General features: G+C 41.0%; 1 protein-coding gene across 1 annotated transcript in view; it reads right to left on the bottom strand.

Moving 5' to 3' along the window:
- Positions 1 to 26,153, bottom strand: part of nmbr (neuromedin B receptor) — a gene marked incomplete at both ends in the record, with an annotated part of 64,432 nt that overhangs the window by 37,374 nt on the left and 905 nt on the right. The window lies entirely within an intron of this gene.

Here is a 26,153-nt window from a genome sequence, read left to right as displayed (position 1 = left end):
TTTAATGGGCAATACGTCCCTAAGTATGCCGATCAAATTAATTTTCCGTGGTTGACATTGCAATGGCACGGTGCTTTAGTGGTTTCCCTCCGTTGCCCTTCGTCCAGTGTTTGCCTGGATTGGTTCCAGCCTTTGCCGCCCTAACGTGGATAATGCAGGTATAGAAGATGGATGATGCATTCATGCTGACGTTGCGCGCTCTGCGATGTGACTGCCTGGCCAGCTCTTATCGCAGTGCCGATAGCGTTCACTCTGCAGAATGTTTGGTAAAAAAACAGAATGCAGCTTCAGTTGATGAGAACATTTCCATAAACGGTCACTAAATAAATGATAGTTTGAGAGGAAGGAAGATGTTCTCGCCTCTCAATGACCACATGAAACCAGATGCTGAGATCGTCAATCTAATAGAGTGCTTTCTTCACTTCTTCACTAAAGCCACTTCACAATCCATTTTTCTATCAGAATGTAATCATTGAGATGAACAGTTACATTAAATATCTAATCGAAGTAAAGGATTTGTTGCATAACAAATCATTGTACATGTTATACATGCTCGTGTTGTTCCCTATCTGAAGTACTGTGTTCAAGTTTTGGGAAAATGCATGTAAAACAAACATCCAGTCCATTTTAATTTCCCAGAAAAGAACCATAGAGATCCGACAAACCCGGTATTCAACGACTTCAAATTATTAAAAAATAAACTTTACCAGTTAATGTCCAGAACAGTTTTCCAAAAAAAACAAACTATGAATGAAAAGCAAGAGATTTTCATAAAAACCCAGATTTAGACCACAGTAATGGAACGCTGGGGTCTATTTATGGAACGACCGAGACAAGGAATAAAAATAATCTAAATTGCAAGACTTAAGAAGTTAATTAACACCAGCATATTATTCAAATACAGAGAAATAGTATTACAGTTTTGTCCGGATTGATAAATTCTGATGTCTGAGAGTCTCTTGTTTGTTATGAAGGAAGCAGGTTATATAAGATCATTCTTCCTTCTGCTCCCTGTCATTAACCACTTTCTAATCTTGTTTTGTATTATATTGAATTGTTTTGTTTCTTGTTTTGTCGATGAATGAAATAAATAATAGAAATGTAAACTCAAAACCCAAGTACATACAACTTCATTAGTAAAAACCGTCAAAGAATATTTCCAGTTTTTTTAGGATTTTTTTCCCCCTAAATGTCTGAACATCTGTGGCTCCTGCTGTTTCAACTGTCAGTATTTGTTTTGGAACATAACATAACATTTTCATTAAGACGAGGCAATCATTCCAAATACAAGGAGAAGAAATGAGACCCCCAAAAATATTTCAAACTTTAAAGTCGAATACGTAAAAAAAAAGGTTGTTTCTGAAGTCGAGGGTTCTTTGCACTGTTGTATGTGGTCGCCAACAAGTGAGGCGGAACACTCATTCCTATTAATCAGCTATATTACACCCGTCAGCCAGAAGATTATGACCAGGGACAAGTTGTCACGATGACATGCAGGTGTATATCAAGCTTAAACAGTTAGTCCAAAAGTGCAAAATACAGTGAAATACAGTTAAAGGCCAATGCTTGTTTGCTATGAAGGCGACAGCAGCATCACGATATCGCAGTGCAAGTCTCAGTGTTGTGTCGTTCCGCTACTCTTAAGAATTGTCTGAGAATTTTTTACAACGAGCCTCTCGCAGGGCCGGTTTTCTCCCCCGGGACACACGCGCATAAACATATTTGCACACACCTTCTGTCGCAGTCATGGCTCAGTAGGAGGACGAAGTAAAAACATTGCTAATGGTTGAATCAGGTGACTGACTGCCGCAAAACTGGAGCTCGTTCACTTTCCGTGTGACGGCTCGCTGCTGTTACGGATTGTGTGGCTGGCAAACAGCAGCTGGTGCGCCAAGCCCTCTGACGAGAGACCGCGGCGTTCCATTTTTCATCTTTCTCCATCGAAAGGTTGTCACTGCTCATTCATTCATTCATTCATTCATGTATTCATTCGGCTGGCCTGCCTCGCCCACTGCCTCTTCTGTCCTCCGTCGCTCTGATCAGCTCCTCCAGTATTTTTTCCCACCTGCGTTTCGACCTGCTGAAAGTCTCCAGCCTCTTTCTTTCTGATCAGCTGCCAGCATTTTTTATTTTATTTATTTGTTTTTCCACTCCCTGTCTGTTTTGTGACTTCTGCACGGCCTCTTCCCCAGCGCCGTTCGCTCGACTCTCTCAATCGCCGAGTTCATTCTCACGGTCGACTTTGCCTGTTTGTTTGTTGTTGTTTTGGGTTTTTTTTATCTGCTGGGTTTCCCCCAAAAAAAGGTGGACAATTTAAACTTTTAATCCGTGAGTCAAACATTTGAGTTTCACATCCACTCGACACAAAAACAAACAAACTTAAAATCAAAACAAATACAATAGCTCAAGGGCATATAAAGCCCACACTGAAAGACTGACGGGAAACTGAGAAAAACTGAGATTTATTTAACATTACTCACTGAAATGAGTTAAATGATAAATGTAAAACAGTGCATTGATTTGGATATAATGAATGCAAGGTTGTAGTTGATAACAGTCTCACCTCATGCAAACCAAACAAAGAAAGTTCCCGAAAAATGGAACGAAACCAGGTAACTTCTCGTTCAGTTCAGCCTAAATGGGTAAATTCTCGTTTTCTTCCTCAGTTTTTTGGACGGTGCAATTGTAACTTCTCCGGCGCTGCCCCCCCCCCCTCACCTCCGTGACTTTGAGTTAGACAAAGCTGTAAAGAAGATGAATGTTGACTGCGTCATTCAACACGTTGGCAGCGGCCTCTAAAAGCCCGCTCTTCTCATCCACTCCATCCACATCAATTCCGGCAGGCTTTCATGAAGGTTACTTGAGTATTTAATCAGTGGAACTGTAAACAATACGGAAAGGTTAATAACTCATCCCCGAGGAGGAACAAATCCGATACCATTAAATTAAAATTTACTGTGCAACAAGAAGCATCTTCTATACTGCTTTTAAGTGGGAAAAATGTGGACAAAAGATTTATGTGACGTAGAATTCACTACTGCAATTCAAGGTGTTGGTAGTACGAGAGCCCCTGGGTGGCTGCAGAGAAAAAAATAAATAATAACAGTAAAAACCGAGATAATAAGTCGTTCCCTCAAGTTAATAATGCAAGTGAACGAATGAATTCCCTCGCGTTGTATCGTAGTGATGGCGGCGCCGGTGGCTCTAATTGAACTGTTGTGCTGCAGAGCTGCGCTGTCACACTAAGTCAGATATAGAATTTAGAAGCAGTTTCTGTTGTCATTTTTTTAATAACCATAAAATGTGCCTTTTAATGGCGCTTCATGTTCAAGAGAACCTTTGTTGTGGTTGATCAGCGTGCGTTTACGTAGGTTGCCATTGGAAACGGCTGTAGAGCTGCGTTCTATCATTCTACACCTCCATTCCTAATGATGTTGAAATATTTGATTCAGACACGTCCAGAAATAAAGTGAAAGGAGCAGAAATTCACTATGTAATGGCCAAATGTTGCAAAATAAGCCCCAAGCTCATTCATTTATCATCATTTGATCTCAAAGTGTCCAGAACAGCATATATGGCGGGGACGGAGGCGACATTAGTGAAATAATAAGTTGTTCCCCCAAGTTCATGACTTAATAACTTAGTTAATAACTTGAGGGAATGAGTTACTATCTCGTGGCCATGGATTAAATCTATCTATCTATCTATCTATCTATCTATCTATCTATCTATCTATCTATCTATCTATCTATCTATCTATCTATCTATCTATCTATCTATGGCCACCCCGGGGCTCTGTATGGTTTCACCTTAACATAAATTAAAAGGTTGCATAGACCAGGCAGTGCAAAAAAATTAATATTGCAACAACAGACTACAACTACATCTCCAGGTGAATAAATACCAGTAATAGTAAAAATGTGATAATAAAACCATGAGTCAGATATAAATATAACAGAGAATGAAGGTCAATGGTTAAATATGTCTCAGCAGGAGGTCAGGCAGTGATCAGAACTGAGTTTTTGGTAAAAGCTGGTTTTTATATTTATGTTGAAATCAGGGGGCGTGTTGTCAGCAGCTGCTGAATGTAACCACAACGTTACTTGTAATCTAACTTGGTTACATTTAAAAACAAGTAATCAGTAAAGTAACTATATTACTTTTAAAAGGAGTAACTCGCAATCAGTAATTGGATTACTTTTTCAAGGTAACTGTGGCAACACTGCTCAAGATGGCGTCGCTGTTTAATTTTTTGGGGTCGTGACCAAACCAGGTCATAGTTTCTGACTCCAGCGCATTTTATTTTGGGTTTAAATGTGATTCTTCGGTACAGTGTATTGTTTATGTGTCAATAAATTGGATGTTAAAGTTTTATATGTATATTTGTAAGTTGCAAGTAGTTAAAAGTGTTAAGTTTTGTAGCTCATGCCTTTAGCCGAAACCAATAGTTATGAAAAGTGATATGCTCATGTCTTTTTATTTGCACTATGAGTAAGATTTAGTATACGTTTTATGTTTCATGTTGTTAGTTAGGTTATTGATCACATGCTCATTTTCAGAGAAATGGCAAAAAGTCGGCTGAGAGAAATTAAACATTACAGAAGCAACGGTTGCCGCCTCATAATTTCTCCTGTTTTACACCAAACCTTGTCTGTCCACAGGTCTGAGACCCGTAACAGTTTCAAAAAGTTGCGTCTTCAGTAACTTTGAGCACCGTCGTCACGTAAACCTCTTTGTGTGACGCTGAGCGACTGCAGGATTCAACAACTCTCTCATCGCCACATCAACCTCCACGCCTTTTATTATTCTACACAAATTCTTCAGGTTTGTGAAACTCAGATTCAATCGGACATCAAAAACCTGCCACGTTAATGAAGGGGTGAGAGGCATTATGAAACAAGCCCGTCACAAACATAAATCATCTAAATTATTATATAATTTTCCTTTTGACAGCAATAGGGGCTCTGGGCTCTTTATATGGGCTAATGAAAAACCCCGTCAGCCCTCGGACGGCGGCGGCGGCACACTGGAAGACAAAGAGGAAACGCTCGTCCGCTCCGTCACTGTCGTCCTAATTATTCTTTGCGGATAATCCTCCAGTCGCATTTTGAAACCTTCATTAGACGGAGCAGATCGATGATTCAGCTGCAAGGGAACACGACTAATTTACACCAGTGACGAAGTGCCATCTGTTCGTTCAGGATAGATTTACAACGAGTCTGAAGGGAGGTTGGATGATCGCTGATGATCGACGACGGAAATGAGCTTGAAGGAAACTTTCAAAAACACACCGAAAGTCCTTACGTGATTGTGTCCTGATGAAAACACACACACACACACATACACACACACACACACACACGCAGAGAACAAGTTCTATCACTTTGAACGATGACGAATTCACAGTCATTCCAGTGGCCAGACAACCAAGTTGGATTGTTATTACAGTGACTGTCAAAATAAAACCACCAAGTCCCAGGAGAACATGGACTGGGAGTCACGACACTCTGGGGGAAACTTTCTGTTCTTATTGTCCATCTACTGAGCGTGTGCAGATGATTTGTATATTCTGTCTGTGGTTTCAGAACGGTTTCATTTCCCTCTCGTTTACAGTCTGTTTTCAGTGGCTTGCAACAAAAGCGTAGTTTGGGGCCACTGAAAATGCAACTTTTCAAACATTGCTTTGTCTCCGTGGAAACATGGAAAAATTAAACTTTTTTTGAAACGCCCGTGTCGTAGTTAATGATTCTTCGGCCCATGCATGAGGCGATTTCTGTTTGGTTTCAGAGCGCTTTCAAAAAGTTCCACGTTGGGAGAGGTTTTCCAAAAGTTGCCTTTTTAGTGGCTCTAAACACCAACGTGTTAACGGACATGCAAAATATACAAAGGTTTTACATTTTCATTGGTCAGAATCTGACTTTTTTTTTTTTTTTTTTTTTTTTTAAGTGTATTTCACGTAATCTTCAAAATCCCAATGTTTTACAGTAAAATAAAATAAAAATAAAAAACTTTTTTCGGGCATTGTTCAACATATTGTTGACTTTTTGCCAGTGCTCTTCTCAGACCCAATGACTGAAGTTGTTTTGAAGTTGTTTTCATCAACAGTCGGTGTTTCCACTGTTGTTCTAACTCCCTGCAGGACTTGGTCTCAGGACAACAATGAGGCCTCTCTGTTCTCTGAGCTTTACATTGATAAGCAAAATCATCCCTGCAGGTTTCGAAGAGGTTTCTGTGCGGACTTTGCGTCTTCTCCATGTGCGCACGTTGGTTTTCTCTGGGTTTTCCAGTTGCACATCTGCTCCAGCTGCCGGCGACTCTCATTCAAATCAAGCAGAAGATGGATGGATGCTCTCTGTCCAGTCTCTTGGCAAATGATAATGACAGCCTCCACTGGCCTCTATCATTCATGCGTCACTTTAAAATGAAGCCTCATTTGAAGAAAACACACATACTGATGGGATTACATCACTCACAGTTCAACAAATCATGTTAACTGGACTGAATGAAGTGAAGGGAACAGGCTGAACTGATGGAGCCACTCAGGGAATGGACGCAATGTTTTAAAGAGACATATGACCGAGTCCATTTGACCCGGTTCCATTGCTTTGAGGTGAATCCTACCTGGATACATAAGAAAAAGCGTTGTAAATCTATAGAGTAGACTTTCTTTTTTTCAGCATGAAGAACAGCGTGATTCAGCCAACAGTTTTTTCTCATGTTTCTTCAGCTCCCCTGCGGTTCTATATGAGGATAACTTTTTTCATATGTAACTGCCTTGAGACGAGGCGTTCATCTGTTTGAACCTTGTCTCACCGCCATCAGCACCTTCACTTAAAAATCTGTAGAGACTTCACAAGGCTCTTTTCTGGAGATCTTGTTCAAATTTCCAATTTTACGAATGCAGCAGATTTTGGGTAAATTGAAGAAGCTGGATTTCGCTGTCTGTGAAAATATGAACCCCCCAAAAAAACCAGTATATAACTTGTTGAAAAGATACGATATCTTTGCAAAAATCTGTATACGAGAAGCAAACCCTTGCTTTTCTGCAAGATAACTATGTTGGGTGGATACATGGGCCCTTTAAATTTTAATGTGGCTCAGCATAATAATAATGTTGACCATGTTGGAGCGCAGAGCAGCTTACTGAGTCACTTCACATCATTCACATGTTTTGAGGAGGAGGACGAGGTGGACAGACGGATCATGAACACCATTCCTGTCCAAGAGAGTGGAGTTAATGCCCACTGCACACTCTCTACACACACTTTCCCCCAAAAAAATATGCCATGAGAGCGAGGACTCCGTTCAAATCCACATTAACATGCACAAAATAACCTCTGACATATGTTCGCACGCATCAACAAACAAATAATTGACACCAAATGCACATGGCCATCAGAATTTAAAAAAAAAGAAAAAAAAAAGGGCCAGACTCCCAGAGCTCCAGTCTTCAGTACCATCATATACAACACAGTGCTGAATATTAATAACACACTTTATGGACATTACCTTCAGCCAGAAGCCTCCACAGACCTGGATCAGCTTCTGTTGCTGCTCCTCAGAGTCCCACACATTATTTTTATTCTGAAAACTGAAATTTACAAGGTTCCCCTGTTTGAAATTGAGCGGCTGTCTGATTTAAAGAGACGTTTCAGAGGAGCACCCCCACACTTTAATGGTGAGAACATGAATTGCATGCAGGCTGGCAACTTTATTAAACTGAAAGACCCTCATCACCCTCATGCACAATTAAAAATAAATAAAAAATTGCCTAATTTCACACATGATCATGACAAGACTGAAAACAAAGAAAAACTGGAAATACACAGCAAAGAAACTGAATTTTACTAATATTTTAGAGACCCCCCCCCACAAATTTCACAAAACATGTTTGAAGGGTTCTCTCGTCTCATTTAGCCCCCCGTAGTTCCTGCTTACGAAGTCGTTTCGACTCACTTGTGATTCCCCAGCGTTTTGATCAAGGATAACTCTTTTGTATTTTTGGACTTTGGCCTGTTTCCTGGACTACATTTTTGGATTCCCTCTGGATACCTTTCCTTGTTCTGAGTAAACTCTGCTAACTTTGAACACTCCTGCGAGTCTGCTTTAGGGTTCGTCTTGATTTTTGACACACGCGCACGCGCACACACACACACACACACACACACACACACACACACACACACACACACACACACACACACACACACACACACACACACACACACACACACACACACACACACACACACACACACACACAGATACACACTCACGTACAAGATTGTATTTCATCCGGATTCACAAGCTGCCTCCACACAACATTTCCAGTGGACAAACACCGACTCTGACCCGTCTTTCATCCCACCAATACATGAAACTGACGTGGACGTAATACTCAGACTGATTCCACCACAGGCTTGTATCCTGACAGATTACGCTCCCGTTTTTGACTTCCTGCTGTTTTATTCAGGCGCACGATGAAGGTAATGGAGAGTTTGATTCTGTCCAGTGTTCCACTGTCACTCTGCACGATGATTCATTCATGGAGCTGACACTCATACATATCTCTTACATCATTCTGCAGTATATTTCTATGTTTTTTATAACTGTGAAAACGTATTATTTATGTGAAGTTGGAGTTCTATATTTTACACAGTGGTGTGCAGTCAGGGGCAGCAAGGCTAGCACTGCCAGCCCTGTCAAAAATGATTTTTCTTTTTCTTTTTTTTTATAATTAAAAAGTGATTCTGAAATCTGTGTCTGGAATCAATTAGGGTTAGGGATGCAACTTTATCCAGACGATGACTTATTCTATTTTGTGGAGCTCAAAACCCCTATGTCCTCTAAACACATCACATATTTTCCTCTGCTGGGGGCCAGCAGTGGAAAGCATTGCTAACCTCTGATGGAAGCTGGACACTGCTATTGGGTTAAAATGTTGAGTGGCAGTATCATGTGTTATTGACAGAACGCCCAAGGGCAAGCAGAGTTTCAAGTGCTGGTCTGGAAGTCGTCTAGCTGCTGATTTTGTGAATGAATCACGTAGTACTCATTGTATCAGGGAGCTTTTATGAGTACAACGTGCAGTATCGGACCGAGAATAATATCTGAGACCAGTGTTGGACTGACACCCGGTACCGGTCCAATACCTGATGCTGGTATCGGGGCAATCCAAGTGGAAACATAACAGTGAAGCCAAACATACAAAAACAAGAGCTCTAGATTCTAGAAAATATCTCCCGATACTTTTCTTTCTTATGTGTGAAAATATTATTCTCATAGCTTAAGAACAGGCAAAGCCACAAGACCCTCTTGTGAGATTGATACCCCAAAGAACCCCCCCCCCCCCCCCCCCCCACCTCAGATTGGGAACCACTGATCTACAGGATCCCAATTCACTGAGAGTTTTGAAGAATTTAGTTGATGCAAAGCTTCTTTTCAGGGATTGGACCGAATTGATGGATTGTTAAATAGCAAACCCAATATGACACAAAAACACCCCCGAGCTTTTAGAAAGGCATAATTCAGTCATTTAAAGCAGCGTGAGTGTGGATTCAAAGGCCAAAATATATTTGCTTCATAACATGATAATGAGTCGGGCATCTTTTACTGGAGCTTTGAGGAGGAAATGAGTCACTTCAAGGATTAATGACAGTGTTCTATCAAAATAGTCCTTGAGATGTCAAAAAACACAAACAAGAGTTAATTTTGCCCAAGTTAACCCGGATGACAGACAGGAGCTCACCGGACAAGCTGAATAATTATCTTCTCAATAAGCTGCTATTATTCAGCTGAAAGGACAGTTACCTTCCAATGCTTATGTTCATGCTGGGTGAGCAGGTCATAGAAAGGGAGACAAACACCTTTCAGAGTCTTGAAATCCCACTAACAAAGGAAGCATCCTCAGCCTTCTAGTTTATTAGATAATGATTTTAAATGGACTTTACCTCGAAAGTTACTTTTACTGGAGTCGCCATCTTGATATCCTCTCCATCCGGGTGTCAAACCTAAAGCCCCTGCAGGTCACCTCATGTGTCCTCGTCAAGTCAGCATCACTTACCTGTGTCTCACTTCCTGTTTAATTATCACCTGGGTGCATCCAAATAGTCCCTCCTATCTCCTTTCCTAACTACTTTTCCTTAACCCCCAGATGTGTTTAAGTGGCGGCCATGATGATATTCAAATTCTCACTAAGCTAAGATAAAGAGGCGCAATGTTTCCTTTAGAACCTCCTTTAGCCGAGGAAACACTGATGCTTCCTTTAGCAAAGGAAATGAGATCATGATGCCCCACAATTCCTTGTGGCAACAACATTTAAAGGGACCTGCTTATCTGAGCGTTCAGGGAAACTCAGGATGACTCAAAGTAGATGATGTTAACTAACCACAGCAATAATCTGCCTTGAACAACTTTAAATCATCGAAAACCCAGATCCCAACTAGGAATGTTCTGCAGGTGTTGTAAAACCAACACAGTAAAGTAAAGTTGTTGTGCGGCCTATTTTCCATTTGATTTCAATTCAAACCTTGTGATATTTGAGATTATATCAGTGGTTAGATTCACAGGGGAAAGTGTTAGAAATACCACTCTTGTAGTTCATTTTCGGAAACTAGAAGTTTTTTCACCAGACGTCATGAAACTTCACCGCCATCGGATTATTATTACGCCTCCTGGTGGAAGTGCAGTCCGACGGTCACAACAGCGTGATCACCTTTCCCTAACTCCTTTAGGAAGCATCCTAACACCTTTCCTTCACCCTGTGACATCACCCACGAGGTGAAGGACTATAACGGATGTATTTATTTGTTAATATGGGTTTTCTTTCATTAACTTGTAGTTCTGGTTTTGGTTGGGATGATATTTAACTCAGTTTTATGAGACTAATGTTAACTTTTATGATCCATGGAGTTTTTAATGGTTTCACCCAGTTAAGTGGACTGTATTTAAGGCGCCTTTAAACATCATTCATGGTTCTGCTGCCGGAGAAGCCACACTCAGAATCCTACCATGCATGTTGCACTAACTAATAACCGAAGTGTGTCTGATCTCAGGTGTGACAACAATAGTCAGACAAAAGAGACCCAAGGATGGAGCCTTGATGAACGCCACGGGGGATTTTCATTCGCTCACATTCATCAATACTTATCAACACAGAATAATCACGATCCGACAAGTAGGATTCAAACCAACTTAATGACGTGTCAGCAATTCCCAACCCCTTTAAAGTCTGTCCTGCAGAATGTTGCGGTCAACTGTGTCGAAAGCGGCACTGAGATCCGGCAACACCAAAACTGAGACTGCAGATGTGTCACTTGTTCATACAGATGTCATTCAGGACTTTAACAACTTTATTGTTTCAGTGCTGTGGTTTCACCTAAATCCACACGGGACAAGATTGAAGTAATTGCTTTATGTCATAAAAACATTAAGTTGTTGAAAACTGCATTTTCTATAATCAACCAACCAAGGAAAGGCATCAATAAATGTTTTGTGACTGTTGTTGCACTCAAATCTCTGATTTCACAGGAGCTTTTCCAGAAAACTGCAATTAAAGTTGCAGTGTTTTCTTGGGGTTTATTGCCGCCACCAGTCTCTACTGACCAGTACGCTGTCAAGACACGTGTCTCCTGCTCAACCCCAGAACCAACCCCCCTTGTTTAGTACTGTCAGAAACGTGTGTTTGTGATACACTGCCCCCTGCTGCTTAAAGCCACACACGTCCTCTCATGCAGATTTCATGTGTCACATTTGCACAGAAACCATAATCCAGCCGTAAAAAGTGCATAAAACGCTAAACAGTTTCCCTCCGCGCTTGTGAAAGACATTAAGAAACCAGTTTTTCTCCATCTTCAGTTGCTAAACATGACATGACAATGAAAATGTGGAGAATAGAAAAAAACGTTTCGACGTCATGGTCGCAGTCTCGTGACGATTGGACAAAGTTACAGGGATCGGTTGAAGTTGCAGACCACGTTTGAATTGCTGGATTTTGTTGAATTTGCATTATTAGCTTCGATCACATCATCGCGTAATCCTGGAGGGCCTGATTAATTACTCATGCATCCAGATTGCTCTTTTTTAAAAAGAGGCTTGATCACTGCTGTCTTTACAGCCTTTGGGAAAACGTCTGTGTGTGGACTATCTGTAGCACGTATGGACATTAAAACAGTTAAAAATGTCTTTTAAAAAAGTTGGCAGAGTGTCAAGGTGAGTGCTGCACAGTCCACAGAGTGAAAATATACCAGATCAGATTTTTTTTTTTCCCAGATCGGACTATTAGATGTGTGTGTGGGGCCACAGTGTTACAGTCATATTGGCTGACTCTCTGTGTAATGTTTTGGATGAAATGAGATGAAAACCCTTACATGCTGCATCAGATAACAGCTGAGGAGGAACTGATGCTGAAAGATTAGTCAGTCCGCCCACAACGCTAAAAAAAGTACTTATAATACAAAGGAAGACGACGATCAAACGCACCAATCAACCGGCTGGTTTCTCTTCAACCGCAGACGTTGGGGTACGTCCAGAGCAGCCTGTCAGATATTTTCTACAACAGCAGTTAAACTCAAGGCGAGGCGAGCCGGCTAAACAGAACAATGTTCCAAATCCATAAATGAGTTCAAATGTGACTGATTGTTTAACATGACAGCCAGAAACAAAAGCAAAAATACCAAACTTTACATTTAAATCCATTTGCACACACACTGAAAGCCCCACTGGTTGTATATGCAGCAGGATGAAAGTTGCCGACACACACACACCACACACACACACACACACACACACACACACACACACACACACACACACACACACACACACACACAAAGCCACAGCCTTGAATCTGCAATCAGAAAAAAAAAAGCCTGACTGTCACACTCTGCACGAGTCGCCTTCCGCTCCCAAAACCCTTCATTTATCACCTCGGCAGGATTCATACTCATGATGACGTTTTCCAAAGCCTTCGCCTCCACTTGCCATTATTCATAGTCAGAGACAGAAGAGCTGCAACTGGAAATGTTGAGAATAAAAACTAATTCATACAAGCTCCAGTTGAAAAAAAATTAAAAGCTAAATACCAGATTGTTGCATTTGCTCAATAAAACTTTATGAAAAAAAATATGAACTTAAGAGACCAAATAATTATGAACTTAAAGGTGTACAGGAGGACTTTCCCGAATTTTAGGAAAGAACCGCCCTCTCCACCTTTTGAAAAAATGCACATGCGCAACGCTGTACCTGCAATTGGGTGGACCAATAGTCTTGATGATTCACCTGGAAAAACAACATCCTCCTGTACACCTTTAATTGAGATCATGGTGACATACATTAATACATTTAGTCTTACCCCACTTAGTAATAGTTGGGAAAAAATGTTAACGTTCTCTATTTTGGAGGTCAAAAGTGAGCAGTTTTAAAGCGACCCAAAATATGCAAAGATAAGAGGGTTTAAAATAATGATCCTTTTTTTCAATAAGTACAAGAAATTTACACCGATTGTTGTGGGTCAAATGGACATAATGAATATAAATGTTTGATTTTTCGATCCATTATCCATCAGTCGGGTTCAAAACAAAGAAAAACTGTTGACACTCATCTGTTATGTTTTGTCTTTTATATCTTTTCTTACATTTATATCAGTAGTAAAGATGCTTTTCACCAAAAATTGCAAGAGCCCACAAGAGCCTGGAACATGGCCAAACCTCCAAGACAAAAAAAAAAGAAAAAAAATTTCAAAGAAAACATGGATATTTTGTTTTGTTTTTTAAGCAAATTTCTTAAGATCGTATTTTGCACCAGAAGGTTTCATGAAAATGTTACTTATGTTGAGGTTGTAGTCAGTTTCAGCAAGAATTGTTGGGTTTTGCGAAAATACAGACATTTTCATCACGTAAACTCCACTGCAGCGCTACAATAATGGAAAAACATTGAAATTGAAAGGTTATTTCAGCACTACTCTACCTGTCTGGGTGCATTAGTATAGCATCATCAATTGTTATTATTGATCATGAAAAATAGCCTATATTTTCATTATATACATATATATATATATGTATATAATCAGAACATACAGATTCACCATTTTCAAGTCATTTTCTATCAAATATGTTTAAACCTATCCAAATATCAATGTAAATATGTAAATACACACATTTTTATCTGATATCAGACAAATATAAGACTTGAAGTGAATGTGATAGGTTACTTTTTCACAGCCTTTATTTTTTAACTGTTTCATGGTTTGTTTGTTTGTTTTTTTGTGGTAGGTATTTAATATAAAAAAAACACTGAGTTGACTTTAAATGAAACTTTGACCAGTCCTTTCCTGCCCAAACACTTCCTCTCACAGTTTCTTTAATTTCTCTGCTCCACTCAATCATTTTTCATTTCCGGACAAGCCATTTCCCACCGACACAGCACATCGTCGATTCTTTAGTGAGAAAAAAATCAATTCCACTGACAAAGGTGGGAAAGACATGCTTTTTTTTTTCTTTCTTTCTCCCTCATAGCCTTGATTCTTTGTCAAACAAACCCGTCCCTCCAAGCGCTGCAGGGGTTTTTTTTTACCCTCTTTGCTGCTGTCAGGACACAATGCCCTCTGATTCTTGATTTCTGAACATCGTGCGATCTAAAAAGGGAGCCTCTTAGGTAGATATCTAAAATGGATCTGATTCTCAGGTCATAGATGGCGACTTTTTCAGGGGCACAACGCACTCGGCCACGTTTGAAGTGAAACTGTGTCACTTTTACTTTTTCGTTTCAGAAAAGTTTTGCACTGCAATAAAAGATGTCCGTTTTGCTGAATGTAGTTTTCATGTTGGCCCACCAGTGGGTGCTGTTGTTTGTTTTTGTAATGACAGCGAACAACGCGCTATAAACATTAACAATGGGAGAACACGGAGATTCCAGTGGACAGACGATGACGTTGGATCGTTAATATGGTGATTCTACACTATAAATGACCACGTCCCTGGAGAATATGGGATGGGAGTCATGAATTTTGGGCAGTTTATGAATTACGTATTTTCCTGTAATGACATGTCACCCGGAATGCATTGACGATGATAAATCACACCATAGAACCTGTGAGCAGAAACCTTCCGCTGGACAGAGGAAGGGAGGGAATTGGACTGGCAGGATTCAAAGAAAGTAACTCCAAAGTTCCCCAAAAGTTTGGAGCCTCCAAATGTCTTGTTTTTGTTTGTTTGGGTTTTTTTTAGTTTTTTAAGAGACTTTTTTCCAAGTTTACACAACAGCTGTGCCATATTTTTCACAATATCTTGACAGCAATTGCCTCCAGACTCCGAGGACTTCCACACCTGCACAGATAATGTTGGAGCGTCATCTTAATAGGAGGCGATGGAGAACGCCGCGGCAGCCACTCCAATCACAATGCTAATCGTGCATCAGGCTTCACATTCTCTTCAACGACCTTCAGGCAAGTTACGATGGCCGTTACCGGCTCGTTCACTGGCCTTTCTGTCTCGTCAGGGACTCATTAAGGCCATCAGGGTCAGACACATTTGGAGATGAGTTTCCCTTTAACAAGATGATGGGACAGGATTCCTGATCGCCGGGGTTGGTAAACAGCCAGAGAGGACAGGCGAATGGGTTTGACTGAGAGCAAACTGTGTTTTTAATCGTATCATTTTGTCTCACGATATCTGTCTTTGGGCATCTTTCCCAACTGTTAACATTGGAATTTCAAATTAATTTGCTTTATTGAGGCAAAGATGCTGTAGCTACAGTATAGTACTAATGACGAACATCTTTAACGAGTCAAATCTTGCTCATATTTTGGGGTTCGCTCATCTTCTGTGACCAAAAGCTCATCAGCAGGTTCATCTCTGAAAATCATACACCGTTTGTCAGAAGAAGTCCATTAAAAAAAACCCTATTTGAACAAATCTTCGTGTCTTCTGCTCCTTTCATACGTCATAAGATAAGGTTAAGGTTTACAGGTTCTCCAACGAGAATACTGAAAATTGTTCTTTCTCTCAGGGCCGCGAGAAAAAAGTGGATCTTTCATCTCGGGTGATATCTGACAGCCGTTGTGTGATTGTGTGATTGTGTGATTGTGTGATTGATGAAAAGTGTGAAGAGATTGTAGTTAATATGACAAAGTTTTTCCACTAATGGGAAAGGTGTTCACGAGCAGCTGGTGGAGGCCGGTAGGCAGTAATAACACCTATATAACACATCCTGGGTGACATATCGAGACACTCGGATGACGAAGTGAACTTCTGTGCTTAAGTTTCCTGTGAAATATGAGATATTCGGAGCAGACAGAACTTTGTTCTGGTTCTTGCAGACCATCAATCCACGTTCATCTTTTTTTCTATTGCAGCAGCCCGGCTGAGATTCTTTGGTACGCTCCAGGTGAAGCGACGCCTCACACTTTGAAACCAACCGCATCAACAATCCTCTTTATCACTAGCTGTTTTCAACTTGTTGAACTGATCATATAATGACGAAGACCCCATATACAGAATGTTTTACGTAAAAGTACATTGTTTGTTTCAGAAAGTGTGCATGTACTGGAGTCTTGTCTCGTTATATTTTTCAATTGAACTAAATTATCTAGATAATTTTATATCTTTGATGTTTCGATCACATTTTGTCTCGAATTTCTATGTACATTCCTCTTCAGCTGAATAGTAATTTTTGGTGTTTATGTATACGAGTGTCCAAATGTGTCAGAACACGGTTTTATGAAAGAAAGAAAAAAAGGAATATCTAGTACTCTAATACTCTACTTAATTGAGAACTGAGTTTTTAGTAGTGGTCTTTAAACACTCCGATGACTGTAATCTGGATGGCATTCATTATCCTGTATAACATTCTCCCACCCCCAAAAAAATCTAATTTCAACTGAAGTCACAAGTTTCCCATTCGTATATTAGTCCACAGCCAGCATTCACTTTGATCCAGACTGTGAACATGGCTGATTTCTTTCCTCCGCAGTAATATTTCCAGTCAAATTACCTCCTGCTTTCTACTAAACCCTGTGCTGAGGAGAGACCGAAGCTGCAGTATCTCCAGTCACTTGGAAAACAACAGCCACATATTTCACGGGCCAATTTGAGAACCAGTATGACAATGGAAGGACATTAAAACCACCGCGGGAGCTCATTAATGTGCTGCTGTTGTGTTGCCCTCGGGTCACGGCTGCTGTTCTTTCCCGTGTTTTCAATTTTTAGACTCCATTTTGTGTATATTTTGTCAAATCGGTGCAATTGAAGGCACCGAAGGTGACAATTAGCAGCCCTGGTTTACAATGCACCAGAGACATTCACCACTGCTTTACTAAGATACTCAAGAAAAATGTTTTGTTTGTTTTTTTTTCTGTGAAATTCTGTCAATTTTCTATCAGATTCATGAGCATTAGTTTGCTTTCTCTCTCTGGGATCCCCTGGCTGGACTCCTATAAAGTGAAAACAAGTGTGCAGTACATAATCATGCAACACTCATGTGGTGCTACAAAAGGCAGAAGCTGCAAAACCCCCCAAGCCTGGGATTTAAACCGGAATCCAGCTGCATGAACATTCAGAAGGTTTCAGCCGCTGCCATGTATGACGCATTATGTGCTGACCTTTACCTTGACTAAACGCGCACGCACGTTCATGCGCACCGAAGCATAGGGTTTTTTTTTTTTTTTGCTGCGGCGCCGTCGGCCCCTGAGGTCTGTGTAGCGCGCTGAACGGGAGCGTCGGCGTGTGCGTTTGGCTCGTGTTGTGCGACACCAGATTTCCCCACTGCACGCTGTCGTGTCCAAACATGCCAACAGCACAATTAGACTGAACACCAAACAAAAAAAAAAAAAAAAAAAGATGCTGTGTGAGTGAAGCTGCAGGGATGGCAGGCAACACCATGTGATGAGAGTGTGTGTGAAAGAACCCATGGAGAAGCTCCCTGGTTTGAATCCAGATTGGACTTGAGAGCCGTTCTGTGTGGAGGTTGCATGTTCAACTTGCAACCTCCACAACCTCCACCTCCTCTGTACTCGGGTTTCCTCCCACAGTGTAAAAAAGATTTCTCGATCGGACACACGTCAGTGGCCGAAAACTGAGCCCCGTTTGGAAACAGACGAAGAGCAACCACTGACATGTGGACGACGCAAACAGTCCAATGGCCAGTTGTAGTAAAATGTCATTTTGTGTGACAGAGAATATGAAGAAAGTGATGGGGAAAAGGGGCGTGTCCACGGTGGGCTGTGCTGCTCACACGTCTCCTGGCCGCACATAACATTAGATTTGGGCAACGCCGTTGCTTCTCTAATAAGTATATTCGCAATATAGCAATAGTATTATATGTATCAGAAAGAGAAAGTATTAGTAACCGGTGATAATGAAATCTAAAAAATCAGATGATATCGAGGCCAAAATGTACGATTGAGACATGGACGTCTAAAAACATTTATATTAAGTTAATTGGTGACTGTAAATTTCCTGAACAGTCAGAGGCAGACTGAAACCAGTGCAAAATCTATTTTCTGTTATACAATTTTGCAAAGGATGAGCTGGAAAACGCCTCGTTATTCATAGCCGGTGTTGATTTTTGAATTCCACTCGTCCTCCACCGATTTTGACTTCATCTGGTTTGTTCATCACATTTGAGCGTCTCAGTGTCTAAAAAAAAAGTGATGCTCTGATTCAGCTCCGTTCTCCGGAGGAGGTGATGCGAGTCTGCAGGGAGACGCAGTGGAGACTCGTTGGCACGTCATTAATTAAAACTGTGGGCTGCGGCAGTTTACCAACCTGCATGTAAGCAAACACCTAGAATGCCTCGTGTGTACAGAGCCATGGGAATAGACAGAGAGCAGAGAAGTGTGACGAAGAGTGACTTGTTCTCCCGAAAACACAAAAGATTAAAAATGATATGTTTTTGCGAAAATAATGCAAACTCATAGGAATGATCAAACAAGTCATGATGTGTGACTTTGCTGCATATTAAAAACGCGAGAAAAGAATTTGTAAACGAAACATAAAATAAAATTTACTAATATATCAGTAATATTTCAGCCTTGAAAATAATTCAGTAAAAAGACAACCCTTAAACACTAAATTTCATGCCTCTTAAACTCCAAAACAAAAACAGCGTGATGCTCTTCACACTGACCTAATAAGACCCATTAGCCCATCGTCTGGACACCCACATATCTGTGCTATTGAGGTGTCTCACACAGCCTTTATTGGAAGCTACATTGGTTTATTTGTTTTATAAATGTCGTGCTCAAATTGAATTCCACTTCAGAGGCCCATTAATCCACGAGCCGCCCTGAGGGAGATCAGACTGTCGGCTCTGGTTTACATCACAAAACACAAGCAGACCCTGGCAATTCCTTGTTTCCTCTCCGCTTGTTTTCCACACAGAACTGACCTTGGATTTAAAACGGACCGAAGTGAATCGGAGGGCAGCTCGGGCTAAATATTTCATACAGCATTAGAACCTAATTACTCATCAAAAGAGTGTGTCATGCGTCATCAGAGTGTTTCATTGGTTATTAGGAATCAGTGCAGTTTGCGAGCACTGCTGGTCGCCATCGTCGTACAGGAGTGATGACGAGCAGATTGGAAATCACATCGTTCACAGTCGTTGCAGACAAATTATAAACCGCCGTGCATGCTGAGTGTTTGCAGGAAGTGAGTTGTTGCCGTCCCAGTCAGCCCCATAAGCACGAATTGAAAGAAAGTCACTTCGAAGAGCCGGCTTCACTTAATTTAGAATGGGCATGTCAGGTTTTATTTAAATTTTACATACTTCATTGAGTCCCTTGGAAAAATACCTTCACTGCGTTTAACCCATCTTAATAATAATAAGAAGAAGAAGACGAAGACGAAGACGAAGACGAAGAAGAAGAAGAAGAAGAAGAAGAAGAAGAAGAAGAAGAAGAAGAAGAAGAAGAAGAAGAAGAAGAAGAAGAAGAAAAGTGCAAATAAAAAACAAATATCAAGATATACATTTTAAAAACTACACGTGTTGTGATAACAGTAGCAGTGGGCTGCCAGAGTGCATTTGAGGTTCCTGGGGGTCAAGAGTCTTCCTCAGGGACCCTCAGTGGTAGCCTGTCAGCAGGAGGATTATTGTAGTGAAACTCTCTCAAAGTAAGAACTGTGTTTATTCAGCCATTTATATAATAATTCACGTGGATTTATCAACACATCCAACAGAACAAGTTAACTTCTACTACTACTACTGCTCAGGTGCAACACTTTTGGGAATCACTGTAAAGAACCACTAAATACAATACGCAATAGGCTGTTTCTGGAGGGAATTCAATCTAAAAATGTTATATTCGGGCTAAAAAACTCATTTCCCACCGTTATGATAAACAGAGTGAAAACAAGAAGCACATGCTGGATGTGACCTGCAGTCGACCCACACCTGACGGGTGAATCAGCAGGTGAATGAGAGATGGTACGATCTTTATTTAACGCCGGCTGTCGAAATACCAAATAAAGACGTCAGACTGTGTGGCTTAATTGAACGCACTCTAACGCAGGTCTAAGATTATTCGTTGTCAATTGTATGATAGTCAGCTAAGCTTTCAGCCGATTTCTGAATCCCACTCTCACAGACTAGTAGGTGTAAAATTCAAATTTGAATGATAACGTGGTGTGCAGGTCCCTTTGGCAAACCACTTGCTGGAGGACTTCAACATTAGTGTAAAAGCAATGTCTGCCCATTACAATGCGGAGTTTCCCCCTCGTCTTCCTTTTTTTTTTTAAGGGAAGAAATGTCCATGTAAATCTGGGATCTGCAGAGCTATTGTGAATGCTCAGCTTTCTGCGGCACGGAAAGGAGGAGTTCATCCCAGGCCGGCACAATGCCTCCATCCAGGTCTGCCAAAGAAATATGACGTTTAATCAATGCCGGTTCTTTACTTTCCAACCTGGAGAAGATAACTCCTCAGTCTGCCTGCTCACTTTCACAGTCTGAGGTCTGCCGCTCCATCAGATTGAACTCTTCAATTCGAATTTTCTATTTTCATCATCCTGTCATCATATACCATCAGTGCCACCATTATTCTCTCTATTGTGTGGGCTGCTCCCAATCTGGAGCCCTCCTCCTCTTCCTCCCTCCTCCCTTGTCTTTTTACGAAGCCCATCAAGCGTACACGGAGGACTCTGGGCCGAGGGGGCGGAGGACCTCCACCCTGACTCTGCCTGCTCCTCCACTCCTCAGTCGATCTACACGGGCTGACCGGTGTTGCCAGATATGGCGGGTATCTTACAATTTGGGAGCTAAATTCTCTTACCCTTTAACTTTGTTTATTTGGTGCATTTATGTGTTTGTGGTTTGCTCTTTATTACAAGTATGATGGTTTTACGGTTTGAACATGATTCCGATACAGGCTGAGATTTGGACTGGTTTTTTGTTGAGGTGTGTGGGTTTTATGTTGTTTGGGCTGGAAACGGTGAGTCATATCTGGCAACCCTGGTGCTGACCGGCGGGCCAGTCATATTTGCTTCTGTAAGCTCGGCGTAACTTCACGCCATCTTCTGTGCATGCGCTCTGGGGCCCGAAAATGTTGGGTCTGATCACGTTCACACAGCAACCTGATGGAGGTCTTTAAAATGTTTTAAATGTAATGTGAATGATCAGGCAGCGAAATCGGGTACCAACAAAAACATTTGGAATTGGCATGAAGACCTGCAGTGTGAAAGACTTGGTTTAATTTCATTGTGACCCCCGAACCATGATTTAGGTGTAGAACTGATGATTGTGACATTATTTCCTCCTTCATTCAATCCTGAATTCATCCGTCTCCAGTGGAAATACAGTGAACCTCTCCTGAATCTCCTCTGTGTCATGATACAGATTGTATAGCTGTGTAATCAGTGTGGATTCTGACTCTGTCTCTCTGGCCACGTTTACACGTACCTGGGTTTTACATTTACAAAAAATATCTTCATTGACACACGGACCTGGATATCCTCCAGGTTCAGAGCTACGAGGAGCATGCCAAACCTGCAGGGGGCAGTGTAACGACAAGCATGAAGCCATGATAGCCAATCAGAATCCTGGAAGGAAAAACATGAGATCACTAATCTCCAATAAGAGACTAAAAGGTGAAGCCCGTCAGTATCCAATGTATCTATTTGTGCTGACAAAGTGTAAGGCTTGATCTTTCCTTGTCACCATTGTACGTCTTCTCCTTTCTGTCCCAGTCAATGGCTCCATTCATTCGCGTAGGAACGAACGTGATATAATACTAATCGAAGACCAACCACAAATCACCTTAAGCAGCTGCGATTACGCTGAAGAGCGCACACGAGGCTCCAGAGACTTTGTCTGCAGCCAACAAACAATCATTAATTCACCACACTGTCATCTTGAAGCCATTTGCCTGGAAAAGCTGGAAAATGAAGTCGTCCATCTGCCGCGACTTGAGCTTCCCTCCTCGTGAGGTGTATGAAAACATATATTTTAGATACATCAAGTGTCGGTGAAGAAGCTACCCGATGGTGTCGTGCTAGTCCCTGGGTGGAGTCCCTGTACTTTCTGGTTGTGTCTGTTCTAATTCCCTCCAATAGTTAGAAGTGAGCAGCGGCAGAAGTTGTGGAAGTCGGATAGAAGCTGTAAGTGACTCAACAACCTGTCCAGAAATGTAAAATCAGTGGATGTGGCATGAGAACACACACCAGAGAAGTTTGCAATTCCAACCTGCAAGCGCTGAACGCATTACAGACAATTTCAAAAAGTAAACATCTTTGAGACCCGCTGTGCTGATCCCCAGACCAGATTGCTTCGTAATACTTTTTTTTTTTGCATTTTCCTTGCACTAATAATTCTTATTTTGCTGCACTCCGTGTTCATACCTGCATCAAAATAGGAAAATGCCTTTTAAAAGAACCTGCGCCGCGGCTGCAGTATAGATTAAAAAGGAATGTTGACCTTTAGCTCCACAAAGGACTCCAACAGAAAACATTTCTGTCTGAAGGAAGCTTTCCAGACACACACACACAAAAAAACACATTAACAAATGTGTATGTCCACACAAAACCTCACAAAACGCAGTAGTAGTTTTACTAGAGCCGCAAGTGGCAGTTTAGCGCCACCACAGGAATACAACAAAAACAGAGAAGAAGACAAGATTCATATATTTGTGAAACAAAGAAATTACAAGAGATGGTGAAGATGTTTTTGTAGAGGCTGTAAAAAGCCCAGTAGCTTCAGAAGCAGAAATCCAACCTTGTTGTCGGCCACTTTGTGTTGTTGGTTAAAAAAGATGTGGTGTTATGAAGTCAGCGTTTCAGGTCCCGCTTACAGGACAGCATTTCAAGTGAAAACGTGTCGTTTTTTTTGTGTTTTCGTTTCAGAAAAGTTTCATGTTTAAGCGGCAACATTTTGAAAATGATGTCCGTTTACACAAGGAACAATGAAAACAATGTAGTTTACATGTTGGGCCACTAGCTGGTGCTGTTTTTTTTATAGCAAAACCACAAACACAAGCACGCTGAGAACAATACGCTACAAACCTTAAACATGGGAGTCCACTGACATCCTAGTGGACAGACGACCGAGTTGTTATCACGGTGACTGTCAAAATAAAACTACCGAGTCCAGGAGAATCTGGACTGGAAGCCATGATACTCTGTTATTATTCTCCATCTGCCCGCACATGTCCAGAAGAACTACTTACAATGGATGTGGGTTTGTTTTCTCATTTCCATGGAGACAGAGCAATTTAGAGAAAAGTTCCACCTCCAAAAAGTTGCGTTTCCATTGCCGTGTAAACAGATACCCAAAATGCAACAGGTTTTTGGGGTTTCATTTGGAAACGTCATGTAAACGGGACTTCAGTGTTTCCACCTACAATAAAAAAAAAAACTGTGTGGATACACCTAAACACACGTCCACTTGGACGTGGCCTCAGTTTCTTGATTAAAGAGTCACACATCTGCTTTTCAGATCAAACTTTGTTTTATTTCACCCTCTGTTATCACATCCTGCTTTCTCTGGACTCTTTGACGAACATGAGCCTTCCTGTTTTGTGACGATTAGCTCCGCCCGATCTCTAATGATTGGGTCTCCCCCTGACGGTGTTGATTAGAACCAATCCCGATTGTCTGGATTTATTGTAGTATACATCAGCGCGGTGTTTTGTCCTGCAGCCGTTTCAGAAGGAAATCCCTGATGTTCCTGCCAATCTGGGACTGACTGTTCAGAACTGTCTGAGAAAGCTTTGGAAGGAATTTCCGCTCACATCCAGACTATAGAGCACCCCCCCCCCCCCCACTAATTGGATTGAGTTAAATTAAAACAATGACCCATGCCGCTCAGCTCATGTGCCACAGCAACTCTACAATAGTACATCTATCTGCACATTATTGAGACAAAAGACTCATTCAGCAGTTGCTTTTTCTAGCAACTCGTTGCTTTTTATTCACACTGACCAAGTTTGTTGATAAAGCACAAATTCCACATTTGGACTCTTGTTTCACTCACTTTCTATTATAAAGCATCACGATGATGACAACATGCCCTACAGGCCGTATAAGAAAAATATTCTCCGAGAACGTTAGTGCACAGATAATTATTCAACGTGATCTTACATCTACTTATGCTGCAGCTTATTATATGTTATGTATTGCTGGGGAAAATGTAAATCCTCAAGTGAGTGAGTGCCAAAAGGTGCCAAAAGTAATAGGACATGAAAATACCTGAGTCAAGTCCATTTTAAGTATCTTTTTAAGGAGTTGTCAATTTGCATGAAAAATGAGGGGACGGTAACACGCTCTCTAATTGAACTGCACATCCTCATTAAGAGCTTCAGACATCACAGAGAGCAGCTTTCACTTCTCATGCTGATCCCACTCAGCTAAGGTTTGCAAACCAATGACGTCTCTGCATTTAAAGTCTCAATTTGAATGTTGGGATGAATTCAGTGGAGTGGGAAAATGCAAATAGGGTTTTATGCAGAATGGAGAGGTGCAGCCACCTGAGTGGACACTAAAGAGTGAGATGATGTAATTGTGAATTCTGGACATTTAATTAAACATCACATGCGATAAGACCAGGAGTCTGCAAGCTGCAGCTCTGGAATCGCATGTGGCTCTTCAGCTCCTCTGTAGCGGCTCCAGGAAGCTTTCAGAATATGTAATGTAAATTGACATTTTGTTTTCATTTTTTATTTTATTTGCATACTGACTTTCAAAAGTCGTCTAAATATCCAGGCTCAAAACAGATGAATGAGGTAAAACAGCCGAGTCAGACATGTCGTTCAGGAAAAGAAAACAAAGAAGGAAAAAAAGGTTTAAAAAAAAATAAATTACAAAATTAGAAATTACAAAAAATGTTTTAAAGAAAAAGTAAAAAGAAAATATAAGAAAAAGTAAAAAATATTAAACAGGAAATAACAAGAACAAAGAAAACAGAGAAGCAAAAGAAAGAAAAAAGAGTTAAAATTATGGATATGATAAGAAAGAAAGAAAGAAAGAAAGAAAATGACGGTTCGAGATTAAAGTTTTCACTCCCGGTTGTAACGTTACACAGAAGAACATCTGACCAGCAGGAGGAACAAATCATCGTCCACGGACTCGTTTTAACTGTAACTCACCTTAATGAGCAGACGACCTGCTAAATGTGGACAACTGACACGTTTTCCTGGCAAATTTCAAGCCGAGCCGACATAAAAACGACCCGAATGCTTGTGCTTGAGCTGAATACTCGATTATTGTTGCGCTGTTCTTTAAATCCTCTCAGCTTAACCTTCAAGTTTCACTTTAATTCACCAGGGGAGTCAAACATGAGGCCCGTGGGCCAAAACTGGCCGCCAAAGGCTCCAATCCGGTCAAACCACCAAGTTAGGAGGGTTTTTTTATGACTCTTCACTGGACTTTGCACCAGAATGTTTAATTTAAAATGACCTTATGTTGAGATTGTCATTATTTTCTGTGGTAATTACGTGATCTTACACAAACATAGACACTTTCACCACATACACTGTTGATTTAAATGTTATCATGCCAATATTTTACCTGTCCGGCACACGCAAGGTGAAACTTGACGGCATTTGGCCCCTGAAGTAAAATGTCATTAATACTCCCATGGTGCATTGCAGCACAACGGTTCAGCCCTTGTAATCGACTTGGCGATGCTGCACTATTATTTGACAGGTAAAGCACAGTTTCATATGAAATAAT

Source organism: Blennius ocellaris, assembly GCF_963422515.1.
Source record: "Blennius ocellaris genome assembly, chromosome: 18".
NCBI lineage: Eukaryota > Metazoa > Chordata > Actinopteri > Blenniiformes > Blenniidae > Blennius > Blennius ocellaris.
This window is presented reverse-complemented; position numbering and strand designations above follow the sequence as displayed.